Source organism: Triturus cristatus, chromosome 8 (assembly GCF_964204655.1).
Source record: "Triturus cristatus chromosome 8, aTriCri1.1, whole genome shotgun sequence".
NCBI lineage: Eukaryota > Metazoa > Chordata > Amphibia > Caudata > Salamandridae > Triturus > Triturus cristatus.
Window position 1 is genome coordinate 840,637,632 of NC_140591.1, and position 20,634 is coordinate 840,658,265.

Consider the following 20,634-nt stretch of genomic DNA (forward strand, 5'->3'; position numbering starts at 1 on the left):
TTGCTCTTTGTCTCTGTATCTGTCACTCTCGGTTTGTCTGTTTTACCCTTAATTTCCTTAACATCTCTGGGGCACATTTACAAGCCACCTGCGCCACCACTACGTCACTTTTCTTCACGTACTAGTGGCGCAGGGTGCTTTTCCATATTTACAAGGAGAGGATAAGCCTCTCTGTGTGTCTTTTCCTCTCCTTGTAAATACAGCCAATTCAAATGCAGCACTAAAATGAGCTATTATCTTTTTTGGGTACCTATACATAAGTACTGATGTAGAGTTTAAAGTTTAATAGGAAGACTCTCTTCCCTTCATCTGTGAAATGTACACCATCACTTTTTTAATTACTTTGCCACTCCCCTCTCTTTGTCAGGGAGTCCCTGAAGGTTTACTAAAGGTGAAAAAAATGATTATTTTTTTTTAAAAAACTCCATTGGGTGCGCACAGGGTGCGCGCACCCAAAAAAAAAAGAGAAATAGATTCAAAAAACAAGTTTTTGTGCTTTGATTTTAGGTGGCTCTAAAAAGAGCCCTTGAGTCAATGTAGGGACAGAGGAAGAGAAAAATGAAAAAAAAAAATAACAAAATTATGGCCTTTCGCAAAGATGCTCCTCAAATTTTCTTTGAATGAGATCAATACTGCTCTCACCCAAAGTAATAAGAGTACCACAATCCATGCAGTGTGTACTCATCCTCCCAAAACAAGGACGAATATCCAGAGGTGTGGAAGAAGGTGAAGGCACCATCGCAGAAGAAGTGCTCGCCTGAGCTGCCGAAGATGTGCTCGGCTGAGCTGCTGCAGATGTTGTCGGCTGAGCAGGTGGAGGGTTTGCTCCAGAAGCTTGACAAAAAGTCACAGGATGCATTACCTCAACGTGCCTCATCATAGTGTGAATACTAAAAGAGTACTTCTTATTAGCATTCCCACGTGACAAAGTGCGATGACACAGTATGCAGGTGACCTTTGGTGCATTCACCTTCTTTTGTCCCTCAGGAAAAGTGAAAAACTGCCATATAAAGGAGTCTTTCTGCTTCCTCTGCCTCTGTCTCTCAAGAGTGTCCTGTTCACTCTCAGAAGGTGGCTGGTGCTCTGCCATTGTCTCCCAAAAACAGAGTAGCTCCTTCTCCAAGGGAATCAGAACTAACAATGAGGGGGGTGTGTATGATTTTGGAATAATCTGGAACTGAAAGTACTTTGAACCAATGAAAAGTGATGTTTCTTGATCACATGACTTGCCATGAGGGGATTGGGTGTGGTGTTGAAACAATCTGAAACTGAAAGTAATGAAAACCAATAAAAAGTGTTGTTTTATTCATCACATAACCCGAGGTACGCGCACCGAGCAAGCTCAGAGCGCGCACGGTGCAATTACGCATGCGCAAACGCGTACGCGCGCATGCGCATAAGTATTATGCACGTACGTAACGCGCATACGCAGCACGCGCGTATGCGCGAACGTCAGCGCGCGTACTCTACGCGTATACGGAAGTGTACCGCGTGGAGCACGTACGATGCACGCATGCATACGTATGCATGCGTACTGGGTGCGCGCTGCGAGCGCGCACTAAAACGTATGTATGCGTACGTAGATAACGTACGCCTGCATACATGAAAAACGTACGCAAACGTACTAGGTGCGCGCTCTGAGCGCGCACCCTAAGAATTTATAGAAAAAAAAAAAAGTGGACATAACTTAATAGAAGATATTAACTATGCTGTTCAACTTTATCCAAATTCAAATTAAAAAAAAAAATGAGCCACACCAAATTGAAGGATACAGATAATTTATAAATGTATACATAGGGAAATTTTTGAAAAAGAAATATATAAAAAATATAATTGAAAAATAAAAAATTAGCATTTTAAAAACCTTTGAAATTCAATGAAAAAACCATAGGTTTCACACACGTTATAGTTAGGAATTAGCATTTAAAAAACCTTGCAAATTCACTGAAAAAACCATAGGTTTCACACACGTTATAGTTAGGAATTAGCATTTAAAAAACCTTGCAAATTCACTGAAAAAACCAGAGGTTTCACACATGTTATAGTTAGCTGGTCATTTTACTCGTAAAAAACCAATGAAATTCCCCCGTTATAGTTAGTTCAGCTAACTATGTATGTATGTATGTATGTATGTATAAAATATTTATAAAGCGCACTGCAACCCTACGGGCATCCTGGCGCTGACGACAAAGTGAAGGGAAGGAGGACGAGAGTTTATGCTCTAGGAAAGAGCCAGGTCTTGAGCTGCCTACGGAATGATGACACTTCTTGAACCTGTCTGAGCTCCAAAGGGAGACTGTTCCAGAGACGAGCTGCCGCAGCACTAAAGGCACGTCCCCCCAAAGTAGATCTCTTTGTCTTAGGAATTTTTGCCAGCCTGGCTGCCGAAGAGCGCAGGCTGCGCATGGGAGTATACCAACCGAACAGATTTTGTAGCGGCCCGGGGCCAAGGCCATGAAGAGCTGTGAAGACTATGCACAGAGATTTAAACAGAATTCTCTGTTGTACCGGGAGCCAGTGGAGATCAGAAAGTGCCCTAGTGCTAGAAGAAATGCGAGGTCTCAAAAGGGCAAGTTTTGCAGCAGCTGACTGAATACGTTGGAGTCGTTGGATCAAATATCCTGGGGATTCGAGCATCAGAGCGTTACAATAATCCAGCCGGCTGAGAATTGTACACCGAACCACTGTTCCTCTAACATGGGGAGGGAGCAGTGGTAGGAGTCTACGTAGGCCTCTCATAATCATGTGGCAATGCGAGGCCACCTTATTGACGTGTGACTCCAGACTCAGCTTCTCATTGAAGCAGACCCCCAGATTACGCACAGATTTCACAGGGACCAAGGGTGTGTCCAAGGGGAGGGGCCAGAAATTAGAAGGTAGGACTTGTGGCACTTTACCTACCGAGCAATGTAAAATCTCGGTCTTGGCACTATTGAACTGTAAGGTATTAGTTCTCAACCACAAAGTCATTTCCCGCATGCAGTTGTGGAAGGAAGTTAAAGAGTCCACCTGGTCACCATCCAGGGAAACAATCAGCTGCGTGTCATCAGCATAGTTGACAGCCATGATGTTGCTAGAATTGATAAGTTTAACTAGTGGTTGCATATAAACGTTAAACAAAATCGGGCTGATTGAAGAACCCTGAGGGACACCATGTTTATTAGGCAGAAAATCTGATTGGTACGGAGGCAGAGTTACTGCCTGCCGTCTGTCTGAGAGATAGGAACAGAGCCACTTCAGAGCCAGATCAGTAACCCCCACCTCTGCGAGTCTGTGTAGGAGGATGTTATGATTAACCGTGTCGAATGCGGCGGATAAGTCTAGCAAAATCAGGGTTGCAGAGTGCCCCTTATCCGCACGCACTCGAAGATCATCCAAGGCGGTAATCAATGCAGTTTCGGTTCCGTGCCCAGGCCGGAAACCGAATTGATTCTCCTCCAGCTTACAATTGCTCTCCAAGAAGCACGAGAGCTCATGGCTCACCAAGCGCTCAGCTATCTTGGCCGGGAAAGGCAGCAAAGAGATAGGGCGATAGTTCTCGTAACAGGCGGGATCCAGCGAGGGTTTTTTCAAAAGAGGGGAGACCAGAGCGACCTTCCAACAAGCCGGAACCACACCGCAAGTTAGTGACTGATTGATAATCTGGTAGAGGTACGGAAAGGTATCCGATCCTACTTCCTTCCAGAGTTTCTGCGGCAGGGGGTCCAGCGGAGAGCCCGAACAAACTATCTTGACTATACTGGAAAACTCCTCCATGGAAGGGCAGGTCCAGCAATCTAGCCAAGGTCCTGCCATAGACTCAGACTCTATCAAAGGGCCTGCTCCGCCGGGCAGATCGGTTTGCGGCAGATCCGCTCCAACCTTAGTACCAATCACAGGGGCGGAGTGTAGACCCTCAATGATACCCTCTATTTTGTTGTGGAAGAAGGCTGCCAGTCCATTACAAAGCTCCTGGGAAGGGATGATCTTATTACCCAGACACTCTGGATTAGTAAGGCCTTTCAGGATGTTAAAGACACATTTAGCACTGTTCGGGGCGTTCAGGATAAGTTCCGCAAAATACGACGCCTTAGCAGCTGCAATGGCTTGTTTATACCTGACTAGCAGTTCTCGCCAGGCAATCTTGTCACTGGCTAGATACTGCCTGCGCCACCACCTCTCAGCGTGTTTGCACTGAATCTTAAGGGCTCGGAGTTCCTCCGAGAACCATGGTGCCGAGGGAAAACCTCGTTTCCTACGCCGTTTCAGAGCGGCAGACAGATTGATGGTATTAGCCATGTAGCTGCATAGCTCCCCGTAATTAACATCAACCGACTTCCCTGGGTCCGGGAAGGGGGCTGCATCGAAAAGAGGAGCGGATTGCGCTATCCGCCGGAGGGCTTTCCAATCCCTAGTCTGGACAAAATTATCCTTAATAGGGAAAAGCCTAATTCTAGGGATTGAGAGCAGTCGAAAGATGATCAGATGGTGGTCAGACCAATCCATCGGTAAAATATTGTCGATACGCACTACTTTTTCTCCAGCAAATATTAAATCAAGTGCATGTCCTGCCATATGAGTGGGCTCCAACACATGTTGTGGAAGGTTTAAATTAACACAGGACTGTACAATATTATAAAAGGCTGTTTTCAGCATTGCACTAGGCCAGAGATTAAAGTCACCCAGAATCATCAGTCTCTGATGAGTAAGTGCCAGATTGCTAATCACGTCCAACAGTTGCTGTTGTGATTGTTCACATATAGTCCCCGGGGGTCTATAACAAAGAATCCCAGTCACGGCATGGCTGGATCTGTCTTTCAGACAGAAACCCAGTGTTTCAAACTGCACAATCTCATCAATATCAAATTGCGAGAGATCCCAAATGTCTTTATAAATGATCCCAATACCGCCCCCTCTACCGCTGGATCTAGGCTTATGAAAAGCTTTAAAGCCAACGGGTCAGGCAGTGCCCAGTTCTAAGTCAAGCCCAGGCGCTAACCAGGTTTCTGTCATAAACAGAATGTCTAGCTTATGGTCGTCGATTAGCATTTGAATTTCTGTAGAGTGCCGGGGAAGAGATCTGACATTGAGGAGTCCACATTGCAAACCTGCCCCATGAGATAAGGATACATTCCTCAGTGCAGGCTCTATTTCCGGTGTTATTAGCTGCGAGCAGCCCCTGTCAAGCTCGAACAACTCGGTCCGTGAGTAACAGAGCCGTGCGGTGGTCAACGCCTCACCTGACAAAGAAGTGCACTCGCTTTGTGATCTTGCATATTTTTAAAACAAATAATTTTACTGTTACCTGCTTTCCCGATCACAAGTTTGCTTTGGTCATTACTGGAATCCGTTTCCTCGATTCCGACCGGAACTAGTGCTGCCTGCTAGAAGGTTAGCAGTCTAGTCTTTTCCTATTGGCGCCTACTTAACGCCGCTATGGAGCGACCGAGGCGCGGACGGGCGCAGACGGGCTTGCCTTTGGCGCGCCAAAGGCGCGCCAAAGGCGCGCCCGCTGCGCGCGTCCGCTGCGCGGTCGCTCCATAGCGGCGTTAAGTAGGCGCCAATAGGAAAAGACTAGACTGCTAACCTTCTAGCAGGCAGCACTAGTTCCGGTCGGAATCGAGGAAACGGATTCCAGTAATGACCAAAGCAAACTTGTGATCGGGAAAGCAGGTAACAGTAAAATTATTTGTTTTAAAAATATGCAAGATCACAAAGCGAGTGCAAAAACGCAAGCAAAAGTAACAAGCAGCAGCAGAAAATTGTATTGTTAAAAATACGAGGTCACAGTAAAAAATACAGTTCTCAATTCCCCGTTCAACTCCCCCAAAGCGTCACTCCCTTCTAATGTCTAATAGAGCGCGGTCGCTCCATAGCGGCGTTAAGTAGGCGCCAATAGGAAAAGACTAGACTGCTAACCTTCTAGCAGGCAGCACTAGTTCCGGTCGGAATCGAGGAAACGGATTCCAGTAATGACCAAAGCAAACTTGTGATCGGGAAAGCAGGTAACAGTAAAATTATTTGTTTTAAAAATATGCAAGATCACAAAGCGAGTGCAAAAACGCAAGCAAAAGTAACAAGCAGCAGCAGAAAATTGTATTGTTAAAAATACGAGGTCACAGTAAAAAATACAGTTCTCAATTCCCCGTTCAACTCCCCCAAAGCGTCACTCCCTTCTAATGTCTAATAGAGCGCGGTCGCTCCATAGCGGCGTTAAGTAGGCGCCAATAGGAAAAGACTAGACTGCTAACCTTCTAGCAGGCAGCACTAGTTCCGGTCGGAATCGAGGAAACGGATTCCAGTAATGACCAAAGCAAACTTGTGATCGGGAAAGCAGGTAACAGTAAAATTATTTGTTTTAAAAATATGCAAGATCACAAAGCGAGTGCAAAAACGCAAGCAAAAGTAACAAGCAGCAGCAGAAAATTGTATTGTTAAAAATACGAGGTCACAGTAAAAAATACAGTTCTCAATTCCCCGTTCAACTCCCCCAAAGCGTCACTCCCTTCTAATGTCTATAACTCGCGCGCCCGCAATCCACTGGTGATGACGTCACATATTACATCACTCATGACATGGTCAGTGACATCACTCATGACATCACTGATGACATCTCAAATGACATCACTGATGACATCACTGATGACGTCATCCATGTGAAAAATTACCACATCTTCTCACACCCTAATATAACCTTTGATACACCGACTAAAAATTTAAGAGTTCCATTCTCAAAACCATATATACTGCAATACCAATCATTACATACCCACTTATTAACTCTTTGGTCTTCATATACCTCCACTTGCTCACCTGTACAGTCACTCATACTTACAGTCACTCCGTTCAAAACTATAATATACATTTAAACACTTATATAGACACTCACACACTAACAAGTATCCATAGAGCTACTGTTACACCTACTCAGTCATGCAAATAATCACACTCCCATTTTCTCACCTATGCAGTAAAACACACTCAAGTTCACTTACTCATAAAAATAGTATCACATTCTTACACTCTTATAGAATCATTGATACAAGCACACACTCATCCATACAGTCACTTTCACAATCACACACTCTCATATCTACTCACTTATATACTCTTACACGCACATATACTGCCTTTCACATATGTAGTTAGTCACAAATGTACTACTGAAATATATATTCAAACCCTAACACACCCATACATACACTCACTCAACCATACAGTCCATCACAGATGCACTCCTAAAACCATTCACCCATAGAATCACCCACTCACACATCTATGCATAGAGTGACACACACCCTACCCACACAAACACTCACTAGCCTATACAGATACTCAGACAACCAATCAATTACCCATATAGAGACTCATATAGCTGTTCTCAAAACCATGCAGCCACTTATTTACCAACATACAGACACATACACACATTTACACAGTTTAGTCACTAGTCTGCAGTAAGATACATTTAATGACTTACTTAAAGAATCATGTTATGCACCACAGAAAATCATCCATTTACACACTTGTACACCCACTCATTCTTCAACAGGCCTTTCCCTAAATATATAAAACATATTGAAATTCTTGAGAAACACATACTCACTGGATGACGTCATCAGTGATGTCATCAGTGATGTCATTTGAGATGTCATCAGTGATGTCATGAGTGATGTCACTGACCATGTCATGAGTGATGTAATATGTGACGTCATCAGCAGTGGATTGTGGGCGCGCGAGTTATAGTTAGCTGAACTATCTATAACGGGGGAATTTCATTGGTTTTTTACGAGTAAAATGACCAGCTAACTATAACATGTGTGAAACCTCTGTTTTTTTCAGTGAATATATATATATATATATATATATATATATATATATATATATGTATATATATATATATATATTTTAAAGTGATATTCTACTTCGGTAAATATGGCAGTTTGAATATACCATTTCAAACTTAACAAAAACGCTAAAATTCACAAGTTAAACTTATCTCAAGTACTTATAACTCGTGCCCTAAAATAATTATTACTCCGCCCTCGCCATGCACAGTGTTGCCATCAATGATGTAATTTCATATGTTGCAGTCATGTCATCAATGATGTCATGGAAGACGGCCATGAGTGATTTAATATGGAAGGTCATTAGCAGTGCATGGTGAGGGCAAAAGTGGTTTTGTTAATTTGAAACAGTGTGTTTAAACTGTCATTTTTACCTAACTATAAATCACTTTCAGCTATGATTTTTTTCAGTGAATGAATGAAAAAGCTTTATTCGGTAAGGCATTTACATACCATAAAAGCATTTACATAAAAGAAAAAGCAATTACAATTTATACATTTGGCAACAGTTTAAAAGTAGTAATTTTGTTTTTACCTAACTAGATAAAAATATGTGTAAATTGGCAAAAAAGTATTCGTGTACCGTTCATAACCATTTGACAGCAAATAAAATAGTGAGGGTGCTAGGGGTAGGAGCGCACCATGCGAATCGCTGTAAACGCTGCCTTTGTTATGGGTTCTTCCTTTTGTATTGCATTTAACCTTTTCGACTTTATTTATGCCTCAGTTGTGTAGGCGAGATTAGTTACCTTTGTACGGCTCAATGGCTGGTGGGTGGTGGTGTTGGCCCCTCCTCAAGAGAGGACATCGGAACTGCTAAGGGTGAAGTGGCTGGCTCCCAGGAGGGTGGTGGTGGGCGCGCAAACAGACATCAGGTTGTCCCCCCCCCCTTGACAGTCGGCATGATCTATCAGCCTGTATAAGTTTATGTCTTACTGTATGTGAAGCACGATGCCGTACAATATACTCCTGTACTAAAATTCAAACTCAATAAAAACAGATTTGCAAAAAAAATAGTGAGGGTGCGAAAAAAATTATAAAGACGGAACGAAAACAAACCCCCAATAGCAGATTTAAGATGCATAGGAGGGTAATCCCAGTTCATCGTAGGGTATGTTTTAAATATTTCGTAGGGACCGTTTTATTGAATGTTTAAAAAAGGGCACAAGTTTCCGTTTATAGGTTTGTTCTGTGCCGCACACAGAATTTTAAAAACTTCGTGATATTTTTTGCCAATATTTCTGTTTCTAGCATTTGAAGGACCATTAGGGCTGGTCGACATTGATTTAGGCCCAGCTGTTTCAAAAAAGGAATCAGATATAGCTTTCTTGGTTCAGTATAATATTTGCAAAACATAATTACGTGCAAGGTCGATTGGGCAGAAAGGTCATCGCAGGGACATGGGGTCAGTTGAAGTGTCCAGTCATTTATCGCTGGAAAGGTAATTAGCCGGTGGAATGTGTTAAATCGCAGTCTTGTCAATAAGAATTTCTCATAGTTACTTAAGCTTGAATTCAGGTAAGGCTCCATTTGATCTGTGGTCTGAATGGGGAGAAAGAGCTGTACTGAGTTTTTACTTGATTCGAGAGCCAGACGCAGGTCTGCTAGATGACTTAAGCACATGTCTCGTAATCTCTTTCTAGGGATTGAATTTATTTTATGAGGGTTGGAATAAAAATGATCGAGTCCTAGATCAAAAAGGAAGTTTTTAACGTAAGATAGCCAGGTGATGTGTGACCCATGTTCCAGTTTCATACAATCTGAGATGAGTGCCTGCGTGAATTTTAGTTCCGGTGTAGACCAGACGCGGTGCCATAGAAGAATTGGCTGCATTAGTATCACATCTGTGATGTATGGGAGGCCCAGTTCACTGTGAATATTAAAAGTCGAAGTGGACGACGGGACTGCCAACAGAAATTTAAAAAAGGAATTCTCTATCTTTTGGATTGAATCGACTCGTACATTACCCCAAATCCCTGCCCCATAGGTTGCCGTGCTAAGGCATTTTGAGTTATAAATGTTGAGCATTTCTTTAGAGGCTCTTTTGCCCAATCTCCGGGCAAAAGCTCTCAGGGCCGTTTTTGCTTTGAGAAATTGTAGTTTTCTGTTTTCTATTGCGCTTTTCCAGGTGCCTTTGTTGTCTATTACAACTCCCAGGTAAGGGTAAGTAGCAGTGTATTCTATTTTAGTGTCGTTTAAGTAAATGTTTTTCATTTTTCGGAATTGTTTACCTGATACCATTATAAAGGTCTTTTTGGTGTTGATGTTTAAATCCAAGAGGCTCATAAAGTTATTGTATCTATCAAGGGCCCTTTGTAGCTCCAGGGGGGTACGGGCGACTATGACTGCGTCGTCCGCATAGAGGAGGGCGGGGATCGGGTGTGATTGGGCGTATGGTTGGTCCTGGCTGCCCTTTAACAGGGCTGCTTCTAGGCCGTTGGTGTAAAGATTGAAAAGGAAGGGAGCCAGGACACAACCTTGCCTGACTACCCGCTCAATTCCAAAAGATGACGTTAGCTGCTCCCCTAGGCCATATCTTACTCTAGTAGTCGTGTTGGAGTAAATTTCCCTGATATAATTAACCAGGTTAGTGTCAATTCCCATTTGTTTCATTATGCTCCATAGCTTGTTGTGGCCTACACAGTCGAAAGCTGCGGATAGGTCAACGTATGCCATGCAGAGGCTGCCACCCTTTGCAAGGACATACTTCCCTCTCAGAAGTGTGAGGTTAAGGACCTGTTCAGTGGTACCTCTTCCTTCCCTGAAGCCGAATTGTAGGTCAGATAAGATATTATTTGCCTCTGCCCAATTTTGTAAGCGTGCTAAAAGAATTCTACCTACTGTTTTTCCTAAAGAATCCAGTAGGGATATGGGTCGATAGCACGCAGGGCTATTCCTATTACCCTTTTTGAAAATCGGGACTAGGATCGAGTCTGACCAGGAAGTTGGTAATGCTACCTGCCCCAGTGCCTCTAGAACGTTAAGTAGCAGGGGGGCCCAGAGATCGATGTTCGATTTATAAAGATCCATAGGAACGGCGTCTGGTCCCGGGGCCTTTCCTGATCTGCTTACGTTCAGAGCCATCTTCACCTCAACGAGGTTGAAGTCCATGACTAATGGGTTGGTTCTATCCGTTGGGGGGATGTGTGTCTGTCGACTTTTCCCTGCTGGGATTGAAAAAATTTTAGAGAAGTGGGTGACCCACTCTTGTTCAGTGATAGTTGTTTCAAGAGTGCCACTATCTTTTGGGTCTGCCAGAAAGGAGGAATTAACGATCTCCCAGAAGGTGACCGAATCTTTGTTGTGACAACTATCGTGTAAGGCAATCCAGTGTGCCTCTTTTAGTTCTTTTTTCCTGGATGTAATTACTTTGTTATATGTTTTCCTGGCTTGTGAAACCTCTAGAATATTTCTTGGGGATATTTTTAAAGTTTTTTTAAGGGTTTTATATGCTCTAGAACATGCTGGATTAAACCACCGAAATTTAGGTTTGTCCTTTGAGATTTTTTGCCCTTTGGGGGGCACTGTCAAAGCGTTCTTTACTTCTAGAATTATTTTCTCATAATTGGCTACAATCTCGCCGGGAGATGACGTCTCCGTTAAGCAAACTGCAAAGGCTGAACGCGCCGCTTTAAATATGGTTTCTGTAATAGCGGTGGGATCCGTGTGTGACCATTTGAGTGCGTAACCATTTGAACGGGGCATTGAGATGTTATCCTCGTGGTATATTGTTTGAGCCTTTTTTTGTGGAGCGGTAGTTTGAATGGTGATGGACAGTGGTTGATACTTACTTTGAATACTGGTGGCGATCGGAGCACTCTCTCTTCCCCTTCTTTTCGGTCCTCGAATATATTGACCTACCTCTTTCATCTGATTTTGTGATCGGGATTGAGAAAGTGTTTAATGATATATATTTACTATACACAGACGATCAAAACTGTATGGACCCACTTAAAACACATTATAGATGTGGTGGATTAATGAACATATTTTTTGGATGTGATTATTGTTATGCCCTGAGGAAGTCGCCGGGCAACTTACCCGAGACGAAACACGTGTTGGCTACTGTTCATATCTTGGTGCTGTTAATGCGAACAAAGAAGACTAAGGAAAATAAAGAAGAAAACACTTATCTTTGATTCACTGGACTTTGAATTATCCTTGTCACTCTTATTGAGATTTACTGCTTAAGTGGCTTAACTGCCTTGTTCTTGCTCGGGAACGTCTATTTTGTTTTTCTTGTTTTTCCCCTTCACCTGTGTGACGGAGAAATATTGGGGCATAGGTGGCTGTCCCTCTTGATGTTTCCCTAGAGCACTTCTCTAATTTAGTATCATACTATTGACAGGATTTTGTATATGCGCGAGGGTGTAACCCTGCCATGGTTCTAAGTTACATCGACAGTGGAAAGTGGTCACTAAATACGCAATCATGAGTAGTGACAGCGGTAATCAAGTTTGGGGAGATATTTCCTGCCAAGATAAAATCGATGCACGAAGATAATCCTCTACCGTTAAAGGTTGGGGCAAAGACAGTTGAAGGCTCAAAAAGTTCAAAAAAGACCCCTTATGAGAATGCGAGAAATGAGTGATATTATTATTTAGGTGATCTGTGCAGCCACAATTACCATTTAAGCTGCTCTTGTATAGTGTAAGGTTAAAGTCCCCTCCCCAGATTATTATTGGTTCTTTCCCTTTGCTAAGGATAATTTGTTTTTGTAGAAAGTCGCGAATTTCTTTAATAACCTCCATGAAACTGGGGTCTGTGAGATTGTTGTAGATATTAACTATTAGGATTGATGGCATTCTGCTTACGGTTACACGTACTATCTGATATTGTATCTCATTTTTGAGAGAGTGAGCTTCCAGAGTTGGAATTAGGTTTGAGACGTAAGTGGCTAATCCGCCCTTTGCTCTGCCTGATGTAGAGGCTACGGCTGGACCAAAGAATGTTTTAAAACCGTTTATATGGGTGGGGGTGGTTGCCCATGTCTCCTGGAAAGCGATTATTTCACTATCTTTAATGAAATTTAGCCACCCTTCGTTATGAATCTTTAATCAGAGGCCCGATATGTTCCAGAAAGTTATGTTTAGGTCTGAGTTCTTCGGGGAAGTTTTATTAAGACTAGTGGGACTTTTTGGAGCGTTTAATTTAGCCGCAAAGAAGTCCGCAGATGGACTGATGTCGTCCTCCCTACGAGATCTGTCTGTCAAAAGGGATGTGTTTTCAAGTGCACTGGTGGATATAATGATGGGAGAGAGCCCTGTTTGGGCTGAGAGCGCCGGGGGGCTGGAAATGGGAGGAGCCATGTTCTTGCCGTAGTCATAGTTGAACTCAGAGTGTCCATTTGATGTAGAAAGAGTCAAGTTGACATTTAGGGGAACGGGATTATCTGGGGGTGTTAGTTGTCAGTCCAACTCCTCTAGTGTGGCAAGTTGTTCAAATCTATTTTGTGTGAAGATACACCCGTTCCTTCTGTGGTCGTTTGTTTGCTCGGTAAGGTAGAAAAAATCGAGTGACACCAAATTGATGTTCGTGATTCCATGTGTTATTCCCCTGTTGATCCTGAGGAGGGAGCGCACTAGACCTGGTGATTTGAAATTTATAACTATACAGTCTCCAGAGCGCTTTTTGTGGGAGTCCCCGATACAGCCCACTCTTCTAACCATCATGATCTGATTTATGTGATTTGGGTGAAAATAGGTATTTTTGGTGAGCCAATCCGTCACCTTATTCCTAAGTGAAACCCATGTTTCTGTTGAGTCTTTTTGTAAGGGCGGAACGCCTGTTAAGACTAGGACGTATGGGCGAGCAGCCGGTGGTAAATTTAGGTGATCTTTATTTAGCGTTGGGGAAGTTATGGGAGCAGACATTTTATTATGGTTAAAACTTTCAGGAGCTCTTGCGGATTGTTCCCCTGTTACATTTGGTCTGATCTCCCCCTTAGTACCCTGGTTATTTAACGGTGTGGTTGTAGAGGGGGTAATGAGAGTGTTTTCGATGGGATTGTTAGAGTGTACTGTTGTAGAAGGTATAGACTGTTCCTCATGAGAGGTAGATTGACTATTTACTGGCTGAGTTCTGGGTGAATTTAGTCGTGTTATGCCGTCGAGTAACGTTTTCTTGAGTAGGGCGAATTTGTCTTCAAAGACAGCAGAAAGTATGGAAATCATTTCGCCCAGTTTCTCTTCTATGTCTTGGGTAACTGCTATTTGGATTGCCTTTACGCTATTTTGAGCTGTCAGCTCAATCGTTGCGCCAAGAGTGTCTAGTTGGACGGAGGGAGTTTGGTAAATTTCCTCAGTCTGTGTACCTGTGTCGCAAGTGACTGAATAAATTGAAGTCTTCCCCACTTTGTGAGGTTGGCCTTTTCTATGTGCCCCCCTTCCGATATTTGGTTTAGTTTTGGCTTTCCCTCGAGTTAGGGGTCCTTTCACTTGAGGAGAGGTGTTGCTCACTAGTTAGAGGCGGCAGACCCGTAAGCTGAGAATCGGCCAGGGACCAGGGTTCAATTCCCTACACGGCAGGGTCGTGGCCCAGGGTCAAAACAGACTCGATAATTCTCGCCTCGGTACCGACACTAACCAGGAACACACTCGGCAACTCTGGGCATTAAGCTTGCCTCATCTCTACAACGGCCCCCCACAGACGCCGGGGATGCCTGGTTTCACCTTGGAGATACCCAGAAAGGGACCATCTCACAGGGATAGCCAGGACGGGTTCCCCAGTGGTCTACAGCGCCGGGACGCCCCGTTGCTGGGGTAGCTGTGCGCTTTACAAGTCTACAACATTTAACATTTAACATTTTGGCGATGTTCCTATACACCCCGGTGAATTTAGAAGGGGATAGGCCAGGGAGTCAGGGGCAGGTATCAGGGTTAGTGATTTAGTCGATAGAGGTGAATTTGAAACATCGGAGGTTCTAATTAATCTTGTGGTAGTTTCTATTGAAAGCCTCCTTTCAGTGGTTTGTATTTCCTGGTTAATTAAGGATTCTGCTCTTAATAAGTAAGCATCAAAAGTGCCCACAGCGCTTTTACGTGAATCCATGTTTCAGGCGGGAAAATAAATACAAAACAGAATAAACAGTGTACACGGTCCGTCTCAGTTATGTTGGCAGGGAGATGTCTTTTCCGAAAGGTGGTCTCGACCAATCCAGGTGTGGCGATGAAATGGCAGTAGGCTTAGTCCCTGGGGTTTAACGTACCTCTTTTTCGCAGGATCTGGACGTTACAGCAACGGGGGGTGGCCCGACCTGGCCTCCTCTGGCCCCGGACAGCCACAGACGGCCCGCCCTCTGCCCGGGCTCAGCCCGGCGCCGCCCGCGCGCGTCCCGCAACGCGGAGGGAGCCGCTGGTTATGAAGCGCCTCCGGGCGCGCTGTTGGCCGGAAGGAAGCCGGGCGGCAAAGGATCACGGGAGCTGTAGTCTCCCCCAACTGCGGCCTGCGATGTTGTTGGGCGGCGGGGGAAACACACAGCGTTTGCGCCCCGTCCACTGTCCGCTGCTCGGTGCCAAGGTAAGTCCGTTGGCTGATGTCTGATATGAGTCAGGAAAGTGCCCCCCGCTCCACGGAGGGAGCCGCTGGTTATGAAGCGCCTCCGGGCGCGCTGTTGGCCGGAAGGAAGCCGGGCGGCAAAGGATCACGGGAGCTGTAGTCTCCCCCAACTTCGGCCTGCGATGTTGTTGGGCGGCGGGGGAGACACACAGAGTTTGCGCCCCGTCCACTGTCCGCTGCTCGGTGCCCAGGTAAGTCCGTTGGCTGATGGCTGATATGAGTCAGGAAAGTGCCCCCCGCTCCACCGAGGGAGCCGCTGGTTATGAAGCACCTCCGGGCGCGCTGTTGGCCGGAAGGAAGCCGGGCGGCAAAGGATCACGGGAGCTGTAGTCTCCCCCAACTGCGGCCTGCGATGTTGTTGGGCGGCGGGGGAGGCACACAGCGTTTGCGCCCCGTCCACTGTCCACTGCTCGGTGCCCAGGTAAGTCCGTTGGCTGATGGCTGATATGAGTCAGGAAAGTGCCCCCCGCTTCACCGAGGGAGCCGCTAGTTATGAAGCGCCTCCGGGCGCGCTGTTGGCCGGAAGGAAGCCGGGCGGTAAAGGATCACGGGAGCTGTAGTCTCCCCCAACTGCGGCCTGCGATGTTGTTGGGCGGCGGGGGAGACACACAGCGTTTGCGCCCCGTCCACTGTCCGCTGCTCGGTGCCCAGGTAAGTCCGTTGGCTGATGGCTGATATGAGTCAGGAAAGTGCCCCCCGCTCCACCGAGGGAGCCGCTGGTTATGAAGTACTTCCGGGCGCGCTGTTGGCCGGAAGGAAGCCGGGCGGCAAAGGATCACGGGAGCTGTAGTCTCCCCCAACTGCGGCCTGCGATGTTGTTGGGCGCCGGGGGAGACACACAGCGTTTGCGCCCCGTCCACTGTCCGCTGCTCGGTGCCCAGGTAAGTCCGTTGGCTGATGGCTGATATGAGTCAGGAAAGTGAATTTCTACGGTTTAAAAAAATTTCAAGATAAGATACAATTACAATTCCTAACTATAATATCACTTTATCCTCTGTTTTTTTAAGTGAATTTCAATTTTATTTTTAACGTGGAGTAAGATTTCAATCACCGTGTGTGGTGTGGGGATGGGCACAGCCTGGCCTGAGGCCAGACCATGCCCTCAGCCTCCAGGGGCATGCATGGCTGACTGTATAACTGTGTGATATAAAAATATACAGGGTGTTATTGTGTGATGTGAAAATATGAAGAGTGTTATTTTAGGTGAAGCAGACCTTTTGGATTTGTCAACAGATCAGCTGGCCTATTGGCTTTTTGATGAGGACAGCACATCAACATATGCCAAGCGTAGCTATTATTTTTGTTATAAAATAACCAATAGCTAAACTCAAATGTTTATTTTATTAATTGTTACACTGGAATGTTTTTTAAAAAGTGATTGTCCTAAAAAACAAATTAATAACACTCTAATTTTAAAAAATCAACATATTTTTGATTCTTTTTTACAACATTTTTCCGGCCACAAAATGCTGAGGTAAAAAGAGCAAATGTTTGGGAGGTTTTGTGAAGAGTCATCAAATGATGCCAAAGTTATTAGCATACCAAACAAGCCATTTTCTATGGAAACATAGCCCTAACTATAATCAGTCAGTGGTACCCACCACTGGATAAATTAAACAGTGATACATGAATATAAAAAAAAAAGAGACATAGAAATATATATATGTATATACATCTACATCTATATATATTGCCTACTGGCGTTCACTAGTAGGTAATTATAGTTAGGACCTAGTTTCTATTGGAAAATCATTTTTTGACTTGCCTATATCTTTGGCGCTGGTTGACAAACCTTCATGAAATAAAAAAAAAGTGTCATTCTACTTGTGTATGGAAAGTTTTGGGGTGGTCCGTGAAGGGATTTTGAACACGACTACAGCCTGAACTGCTGGACAGAATTCCACCTTATTTAGCAGAACAGTAGCTCTTGGTCCAGAAATCATGCTTTTTGTTATTTGATGTAAATCTGTTCAGTAGTTTTAGAGTTATTAAAAAAAAAACGAATTTGTATGTATAGGAATGGGATGATCCCTCCGTGAACCCTCCCGAGATTGTGCAGGGATCTGATTGGCTGCCAACACTTCAACCAGGAAATTTTGGCAGCCATCTTGGGACTTGGACTCATCTGAGTCCCCCCTCTATTGACTTCATTGAGCCTCGAGGACGACCACCTCTACAGTGGTTTATAAAAATAGTGGAGGGGGCCGCGTGGACCCCCCCTCCTTAGACTTTAATATGCCGTGGGGACCACCACCTCCTGGGGTTGAACTAATAAAGATGCAGAGGGTCTGCACAGACCCCCGGGGACCACCATCTCCCCAGGGTGAAATACAGATTTAAATTGGGAGTGGGGTCATGGGGCACCCTTCTAGAGTCATTTATGGCCCTGGGGACCACCACCCCCCAGAGCTGGATTCGTTTGTCCCAGGGTTCCCACCACAGGAAATAGTTGTTTGCTTTTGCTTGGTGGAGATGTGAGAGCTCTCGTCAAGCGAGAGCAAACACTAACTCAAGCTCCCAGCAAGGGTGAGCTGTCAAACTGATTCCGCCTGCTAGGAGCAGATTTTTTGTCTGTTTCCTTGCCCGCTGTCAATTGGGCAGGAACACAAACAAAACGCAGGGAGCTGAATATTTAGCCGCTCCCTGCGTGCAGGAGCAACGCCGTCTCCGCAGGAGGCGGAGAGCCGTCAGGGACCATGGGAGCATTCAGGCTCCCCCCATGGTCCCCAACATAGTGCATGGATGGGAGAGGAAGGAGAAAAGAGTACAGAATGAGGCAAAAGTAGAAGAAAGCACTCAGTAAAACAGGGGAAAGAAAGCAGTAAAAAAAACAAGGCAAAAGCAGGAAAACCACTCAGTAAAGTGGAGGAAAGGAAGGAGAAAGCAGTAAAAATGAGGCAAAAGCAGGAAAAGCACTTTGAAAAACAGGTGGAAAGGATGGAGAAAACAGTAAAAAATGAGGTAAAAGCAGGAGAAAGCACTCAGAAAAACAGTGGGGGAAAGAAAGGAGAAAACAGTGAAAAACTAGGCAAAACCATGAGAAAGCGGTCAGAAATATAGAGGTAAGGAAGTTGAAACAAGTGAAAAACGAGGCAAAAGCAGGAGAAAGCACTCAGAAAAATGGTATAGAAGATGGAGAAAGTAGTAAAAAACAAGGCAAAAGCAGAAGAAAGCACTCAGAAAAACGGGGAGAGGAAGGAGCAAGCAGTGAAAACTGAGGCAAAAGCAGGAGAAAACACTCTGAAAAATGGGGTAAAGGAAGGAAAAAGAAGTGAAAAATAAGCAGGAGAAAACATTCAGAAACAAAAACGGGTGAGAACAAGAGAAAGCAGATGAGGCAAAAGCAGGAGAAAACACTCAGAAAAAAATGGGAGAAAGCAGGAAAAAATGAGGGAAAAGCAGGAAAAAGCACTTGGAAAACAGGGGAAAAGGAAGGAGAAAGAAGTAAAAAAAAAAAAAGGGAGGCCAAATCAGTATAAATCACTCAGAACAACGGGGGAAAAGAAGGAGAAAGAAGTAAAAAAAAAGTGAGGTAAAAGCAGGAGAAAACAGAGAGGAAGCAAACACAGATCCACACAGGCACTCACATACCTACTCATAGACCCACATACACATTATCCACTCACAGAGCCATACAGCCACTCACACACCCATATAGCCACTCACACACCCATACAGCCACTCACAAACTCATTCACACACCCACACAGCTACTCACACACTTACTCACAGACCCATACAACCACTCACATACCCACTCTCCAACAGGGGCGGCTGGTGACATTTGAAAGTGGTGAGCCGTAAATCCTGTGGCGGGCGAGCGAGCCCGAACCACCTACGGTGGGGTTCAGGGGGTCTCCCCCGAGAAAATATTGAAAAAAGTGGGGGGCAAATGTTGCATTCTAAAGCAAATTTGAGAAGGAGGTGGCTTGGCGAACACATCTCTGGGAGTAGCCAGACAAGTCTCTTTGCACTTGCACAGATACATCACTCTCCCTGCATTCACATAGGCACACTACTCACCCTACACTCATAGACCCATTACTCACCCTTCCCTGACATCACTAAGCCTGCATTCACCCATCCACATCACTCACCCTGGACTCTCATAGGCACACTGCTCAACCTGCACCCACACAGACATCACTCACCCTTCGCTGCACTGCACTCAATAGGTTTAATTTATTAGTGTCTAGGTATTTGTGATACTACTTTAAAAAAAAAAAAAAAATTAACAATATACAGAGAATTCCTTCAATTACATTGCTCACGGTGACCATAATGTGCCATATAGACAAAGCATTAAAACAACAGTGGAAATGATAACACCCTTATAGCATTCTGATTCGGTACTGCAAAAATTCAGTCATTCCAATGTTGGTTTTATGGAAAATAATTATTTAAAAAAATAAACTTATGTGAAACAGGAAACAGACAAAAATGAATTTACATGTGCAACATCATAAAAGCGAATATAGATATCCTGCTTGGATCATAGCTAAGGCAGCAGTCAGCTGCAGCGCTTCATGACTTCCAGCCATGTGCATTGCTTAACTATTTATGCTTTTAAAGTGCCCGCCGTCAGTAGCACCAACAGGATTAAATAAAGCAGAGCAAATCTCAGAAGGCTTTGTTTAAACACAATACCGCAGTCCATCTGCCTCTCCAGGTGCGTGCACTCCTGATTAATTAGTAATTGTTACCACAGGTGTGTGTATCCAGCGCTGTGTACCGGCAGCGTGTAAAGGGCTGACCTGTGTGTACCCAGAAGAACGTTATACCCAGCAAGGGCTATTAAGTAGTATAGGCACAGAATTGTAGGTCTAGCGCCGTCTGCACTCCATGGTGTGTAGAGTTGTGTATCGGGCTGCGCTGCCTATTACAAACTGCTCATACCTGGCAGTTATATACAGCAGTGTGCCATTAACTGAACATACTTATGCATATGTGCTATCAGTATAGATTTTCATATAGTTACCACCAACATTTACTCACCAGTGGGAATCAGTTGCTGGACAGGGGGGAGGGCAATATAAATAAACACACACTCTCTGTATTTCGGCCAGCTCTGAAACCTTGAGATTAAAACACCAAGTAACCCACCGCAAGCAATGATAATGCTCAGACCGAGCGGTGCCAACTGCCAGAGTCCTCTCAGCCACATCCGAGAGGCTAAGGAGCTAAACATACCAAAAAGGCCCATTTCCTCCCTACCTACACAGTTAACGTCGTGTGTTCCCCAGTAGTGAAC